Source organism: Nymphaea colorata, chromosome 6, assembly GCF_008831285.2.
Source record: "Nymphaea colorata isolate Beijing-Zhang1983 chromosome 6, ASM883128v2, whole genome shotgun sequence".
In the NCBI taxonomy this organism is placed as follows: Eukaryota; Viridiplantae; Streptophyta; class Magnoliopsida; order Nymphaeales; family Nymphaeaceae; genus Nymphaea; species Nymphaea colorata.
In genome coordinates this window covers 22,254,654-22,262,338 of record NC_045143.1, presented here as the reverse complement: position 1 = coordinate 22,262,338, position 7,685 = coordinate 22,254,654, and positions in this window count along the sequence as shown.

Here is a 7,685-nt window from a genome sequence, read left to right as displayed (position 1 = left end):
CTATTTTGAGTCAAAAACTGCCCCTTGGGGGGTGATTTTGGCCTAGATGGGGCATTAGCCCTGCCCACACCCCAAAGGGGTGTTTGCAGGGCTAGTAGCCAATCCCACTTAGTCAAAACCTATTTAAAAAAATAAAAATTATTCAAAAATGCTTGAAATTCACATGAAAATCTTGTTCATTAAAAAAAATTAAATTTTGAATTTTGGCTCTAAAATTCTCTATAAATACTCCCACAATCCTCCCTCTTGAGTATGAGCTAACCCTTGGTGTACCTCTATTACTTCTTCACTTGATATCTAGATTTTTCTTTAGCTCCCTCTTTCCGTTTCTCTCTTGTTCCCTTCTTCCTTTTCTCCAACCTCAAGAGCAAGGTTCTCCAAGTTCAAACTCTTCAAGAGAGCACAAGGAGACCTCTCGGAATGATATTTTCATTAGCTTGGAGCTTCATCTGAGGTGATCTTATGATCATTCAAATGAGGAGGCTTGTCTATATTCGAGGTATGTATCCTTCATTTTTACTTTCATTTCCTCTTGCCACCTCTCCATGGCCATGCAAGAAAGTTCTAAAGATTTTCTGTCCAGAGTCGAGAGCTACCGAGAGTATGAGCAAGGCGAAATAAATCTCATTTCTTCATTTATTTTCAAAAATGTGCTTGTTATATTGCTTTACTCATCATATATGCTTGAGAAGATGTTCATGTGTGATATATTAATTTTCCTTAATTGATGAGCAAATGTACGGTGAGAATGGGTGTTCGGGGTTAAAATTTCGTCATCTTATGTTGATTTTTGAGGTTGGGACTTGTCCAACCCGAGAACATCCTTCATGAATTTATACATGTTAAGGTGCATTTTCATGTCATTCTCACGTTTAGTTTCTTTCTTAATCACCTGATTAGGGACCACAATGAGTGTTTTCCTACGTTGCTCTTCATTTCATGTATGTTTGATTTTCTTTCATACCCAATTGTGGAAGAAATATATTTTCTTGTAGCCAACAAACTAATAATGTTTTTCATGTTCACATACAAAAATATTTGGAATCATATTTTGCAAAAGATTTTCGAAAGCAAGAACCCCCTCTAATGAGGCCTTGGAGACTTAGCTTAGTTCTTGCATGAGTCCAAGTTCCTCTCCGGTCTACATAAAAGTTGAAGTCGGATATTTTCAAGTCTTTTGCTCATTTTATCTCTTTGCCCTTTTCTTTTTATGATTTAACACTTTCTTTTACAAACTCTCGTATATGTATATATGAATATATATACGTGTATTTCATTTTCAATTCTCTCTCTTTTTCTTTCTAAAATCTTCTTCCCCTTCTCTATTTGATTTATGCTTCCTTTTCTCAAGCTTTATTATATATATCCATATGCATATATATACATATATATATATATATATATGTAAGTATGTATATGTGTACGTTCTCTCTCTCTTTTAAATCTTTGATTTTGTGATTTTCAAGATCTTTTTTTTTTTCTCTCTCTCTCTTTCCCCATATTTCTCTTTTGATCAAGTCTTTTCTTTTTCTATTCTTTTAAACATTTTCTTTTCAAGATCTAAGGTTTTTATCTTTCATTTACTAACTTCATCAAGACCAAAACTCAAGTAATGACCCGATACTGAAATCATGCTTGATGGTCTAGAACCCCATTCCATTTTCAAAACTTTTCCCCTTTTCATAAAAAATATTTATGTCAACCTTATAAATAAAAATGAGAAATTTAGATGTATGTGGTGGTAGGAATATTTTTAGATGAATTTCATGGTATGAATGAATAATTTCCTTTTAATCATGTAGGATCAATGCATTCATACATCCACATTCACTTAACATCATAAATGATCACAAGCACCCCTCTAAAAGAACTTAAGAAAGATGAGATGAGCTCTAATTAGGTAGTAACCGAATTAGAGCAAAGCCTCAAATCTATTTAAATTCTTAATAGAACATCAAGTTAATTTCAAAATGTGATCTTCAAATGTTTCCAAACAATGTTTTCCCAATTCAAAGTTTCTCAAATCAAAACTTTTATACTCTCAAATGATTCTTCAGAACTTTCTTATCAAATCTTCAACACTTTCCAAAACACCAAACCACATTTAGAATGAAAAGGATGTTTAAGCCAAAACGACATGCATCAATAATAAGCATAGCCCTTGGATTGGTTACCCCCAGTAAAGGCACTGAGAATGATTGATCCTCATGCTGACGGGTGAGTCCCTTTTTCTCTCATTTAAAAAAAAAATCTTATTTTTCTAGAGCACTCCAAAAACAAAATATTTTTGGGGATGCGAACATTGGTAAAAACTAAAATTCCACAAATGACAAATCACATTGTATTATAAAAACATTGCACTCAAAGTTCTCCATTTCCCCTTCCTCACACCTCTTCATGTCCACTCCAGCAATGCCATCTGCTTCTTCATATCATTGACTTTTGGGCACCTTTTCTTTTGATATCCACATATCCAACAACAAACGAAGCCCAGTGAACATGGTCAATGATCATGACCATGACTAAATAAGGCTATAGCAGCAAACGTAGCTACAACTCCTGTTAAGAGAAAGGAGAAATTTGAAAACATTGGACATGAATTGACCATTTTTCATGTAATATTTGAGAGAATCACAAGTGAAACCAATTAAGAGAGACCTACCTAGAACTCATACATAGAAGCATATCAAAAAATATACAATATCCAATAAAAATAACAACGTTATAGCTCATCAACAAATCAACCATCAAATATATGTTTGTTTGGCTTAAGTACTTAAGAAGAGGAAACAATCAAGCTCGAAAACAAGTCTCCTTGAAAAAAATTGACACAAAACTAAGCATCAAATGCACAAACGTTGAACATAAGCAATCTCGCAGATAAATCAAGGCTTAAGATTTTGTGTTATGTAAGATGATATCTTCACTACAATAGGGAGGACAACCATCAGCTGCTGCCTACAAAATATGTGCCTGCAACAGGGCTTCCTTGTACCTCTCAAATCTGGTTTTTTTATATTGAGCTTGTTGTTGTCAATGGGAAGGGCTCAAGCCAAGGGACTAGCAATAGCGAGTTATAGTGGTGCTGAAAATTGGCTAACTAACATCACTTGTGCTTGGCATCCACTTTGTTGTGACAACCAACACTTGTACCTCCCAAATCTGGATTGCGCAACATGGCCTTAGTCATACTTTCCAATGTTTCTAACCTTTAATTTAATTTCCTAGTTATGTGTAGGAACTTGAGAGAATTAGATAATGACCCTTGAGACAAGTTTTTCCTCTCTCTCTTATTAAATGCATATTAATGTAGATTTAATAAGATGGCACATTGAGACACATGCATGATCTTGCTTCACAAAGCAGCTGAACAAACTGTTAAAGCCTTGAAGATGATATGGCATACAATATGACAACTGAAACATGGAATTCAAGCTCTCAAAACTATGTATTCCTAAAATCTACTAGTCTCCTCCAGCAAGCAGAAGTACCACCAATTATGATAGAAGTTTCATAGTTAAAAAACCTTTGGACGCAAAGGCTTATCCTCACTAGGCACACCAGTTGCTCCAAAAATAAATAATTCCTTTTGCTCCAGAAATAAATAATGCCTTTCTCAAATAATGAGGACAAAGGAGATAAATGCAGTTAAATAGAACATGAAATAATGTCACTTGAGGTGTGCAACCAATGTTTGGGATATTATTTAGTTTGGACTTTCCATCATAGAATTGAATTAGCTGAAAACCAAGGCACCCATAAGAATGCATGCACTTGATTACCAAAATAATGATGAAAAAAATTATATATAAGAACTGATAGTAACAACAATGAAAGCCATCATTGGGATGAAACTGATTGTGCAATGCAGAGACTTCACCCAATAGGATTTCTCATTCACCTTTTGGTAAAATTCCTGAAACCTAGATGTAGTGACAAAAGAAAGCAATTAATATCATCCGTAGAAAGAGAAAAGAAAATAATAAAGGGAAAAAGAAGCGTCTGAGTTTACTTTTTGAGTTGCTCAAGAAGTCTTCTATTTTCCATACCAAACCGAATGACCTCAGGATTCCACATGATTTCTTAATAGTTCTAGCTCTTCAGTTAGAGTATTTTTCTCCAACAATTGATAGATATCTGATGGCATCAAACCATCGACAAGAGATTTCATCCTTTCAATTTTATCATCCTGAAAATGCAGCATCATCTTCATGCCTCAAGTATCCTCCTCTCTTTGACAGCAATCCTGAATAAAGTAGATTCAATCACTAAAATGTCTGAATTAAGATGACTCATGGCACAAGTGAATAAAAGCAACTCAAATGTAATAGTTCATCATGTGCACACCTGGAGAAGAAATGTCAGCCTAGAGTCTCTATAAGGGATATGCCTCTGCTTTCCATGTGCAACATCAACCAAAACCATGATAACATGGCTGCAAAATGCCAAAATTATTTCCAAAGAAAATAAATGACATTTTCAGCTTACTCTAGGTTTGAGAGCGACTTGTTGATATTGCAGCTTCCTTCAATCAGTCTCCTTTAGTACCAGAACTTTTCTGCCTCTCTGAACCAGTGTGATCTACCAAATTAAGTCTCCCATATCTGAAGTGAGTTGTTGAGTTCATCTCCCAACAACTTTCAATGACACATGTGAGAACACTATGAGAATGACTGCTTTCACAAATCATGTTTGTCACTGCCAACTTTCTATTGGAAGATCCCTAGATATAGAATGCATTGCAAGTGAGTTTCCTTTCGGCCCAAGCTAGGAAAGAAATGCAACGCAAAAAGAATGTTACCTGAATAAGTGCTTAAGGACATCAGACATTGAGTTCATCTCATATTCAGTAAGGTTCTCTACATATACACCTTTTTATGTCTTCTCTGATCAGCAGTGGTGGTCAGAATGGTTGAAATAGGAAGGTTGGTAAAAGCTAAGTTTTTGAAAGTCTGATGTATGACTATTACTCTAACTTCTTCTCAAGCTCATTCTCCAATGTTGAGCAAACAATTATGACCTCAAACTCCAAAAATTATGACCTCAAACTCCAAAAATTTTGTTAAAAATAGAATGAAATTAAATACAGAACCAATATGTCATACTAAAATTAGGTGGACCCAATTTAAAATCAAATCATTTCCTCACATATTCTAACTGAAGCAGTTAAATATCCTATAAACATCTAGCAAAATTTCCAGTTACATTCGGAATGCCCAAACATATAATATATTCATTTCCCAGCTTCACATATCAATCTAGTGCTTTCACCCAATGTTGTCAAAACTCAAAAGAGTACACTTCAAGTTGTAAAGGAAATGCCTGAGAAACAAAGAGCAATTTTATTTAACAAAATCACTTCTTTGAAGCAATTGTAGTTAAAAGACATGTTTCTTGGCCTGTGAAATGCAAAGCTCACTCAAACATTCTATAGATTAACAGATGCACCTCCTATCGCAACTCATGTAATGGGTCAAACACCTTTCCGATTTGTGAAATATTATAAAAGCACATAAGAAACTGTATAAAATCCAACAACAGGGTGTCTTGCTTCATCATTTTTGTCCTTTTGAAACTGTATCAACAAACTTTCTTTGACATCTGATCCAAGTTGTAGATAAACAGCCCGACCACAGCAATACAACAACATGAAGGAATAGAAGCACAATTAACAAATAAAGACCAATATGAACACACACTTGTGCACTAAGAGCCCATGTCCAACAAAAATAAAATGAAGTGTTCACTTCTGAAACTTATAAATGATATTTTACATTATCTGAACAAGTTTTGGGTCAAAAGGGGAGAATGACTGCAGCAATTTCTATGATCCTTTGTTTTATCAAAAGAAATTAAAGGAGTGATAAGCATAGCATGGAGATCAATAAGCAACAAAAATTCAAATAATATTGTCATGACATCAACCCGATTAAACATGATCAACATTGAGCAGTTCACATTTATATTTACATCAGGAAGCCAATCAACTGAGGTTGAAAAAAAAGCAAAAAATTATTTCTAAAGAGAATTAAATTAAGCAAATGGTATTTGCAAAGGGAGTAACAATTTTCTCTCTATCTTGAAGCTCTACAAACATCACACTTGTCTTTGCTAGCAGATTCTTTCCAAAACAACATACAATTATGAGGACATGCATCTATCTTTTCACAAGTCATACCCAATGCTCTAACAACTTTTTTCATTTCATAAAATGATTTTGGTAGTTGTATGCCCTAAGAAAATGCTTCTTCTAACAACCCCAATAGCATATCAAGTTTATTGCTCTATCCACAAAAACACTGTATGTGATGTAACCGAATAACAAAAATAACTTCAAAAAATTCTTACATCCAGGATATAGTTCTTCTTTAGCATCATTTAGCATCTTTGTATATTCATTACTTCATAAACCTTCATCATCCATGTTGTCATTTGTATGTACATCTTCCATGTCATCATCTGCATGTTCATCAATCATATCTTTTTAATGTACTTTGAATGCATCTCTAATCAACTCAACCATACTATCTTCATCACTTTCTGCAGTCATTATGTTCACTTTGATATTGCAAAAGTGACTCACCATGATAATTTCAACATGTATAGTTTTGTACAAAACCAAAAAAATCATGTGATTAAAAGCATCCCTTGCTGCTTGATGTAAATAATTGTTGCCATTTACACAAGGACATCTTATTTTTTCCTCGAGTACTATACTATTGTCATGGCAAAATTGATGAAACCTTCAACTACTTTCACATATTCCAGGCCTGTTTTGAAAAAGAAAAATAATGTCTACAACAAATCTTAAACTCAACTACAAAGACATAAATTCTATTAAAATAAAAGAATAAGTGACCTATCTTTTTGTATCCAACTTCGATCTTCCATCTTCAACAATCACTATTCTTTATTATATACTACAACTATTGAACAAAATAAATTGTATGTAATGCACAAATAATAAGAAACAAATATACTTCTAAGTGAGACGGTAGACAACATATTCTCTAATTATGCATCCCACTATAATATGATATGTGTCCATTCATGTAAAATGCACAATATATATGACATCCCGAATCTCAACTAGGAAATTACTTTAGAGTAAAATGAAAATTCTAATATTAAGTCTAAATACAAAAAGTATATAAAACACATTCCTACATGACATTATATTGTGTCACCCAACCCAACCCAATATTATTGCCATGTACACACACATGAAGCATGAAATATGAAATACATGACATAATTGATGCATAACATAAATGAGATACACATGTACATACAACAAACAAATTAAATTAAATATGTTATACTTCAAACGAAAATGTGTATTGTTGTTATATATAATTAACATAACAAAATCAAGACAAAGATCGGACTTTATGTCACAAACTAATAAAATTCTTTGTGATGCAACTCAGTCTTACATCAGTGAATAGTCTAACTGTGATGTTGGGTCTCCCAATGTCATAAATAGCTATAAGCTTCAGAGTGAATAAACTTCAGATGTATTAGAAAGGTGACTAGTGCTATCAACTAGAGCTTTAGTTGTTCAAAGCCCAAGGAAAGCTCATTAGCTACTCCCATTGATAAATCCACTCCAAAGTTCCTACTTCATATAAGCCAACAAGTCATGACCTTGAAATTCATCATCACAAAAGACAAGCATAGTAGAT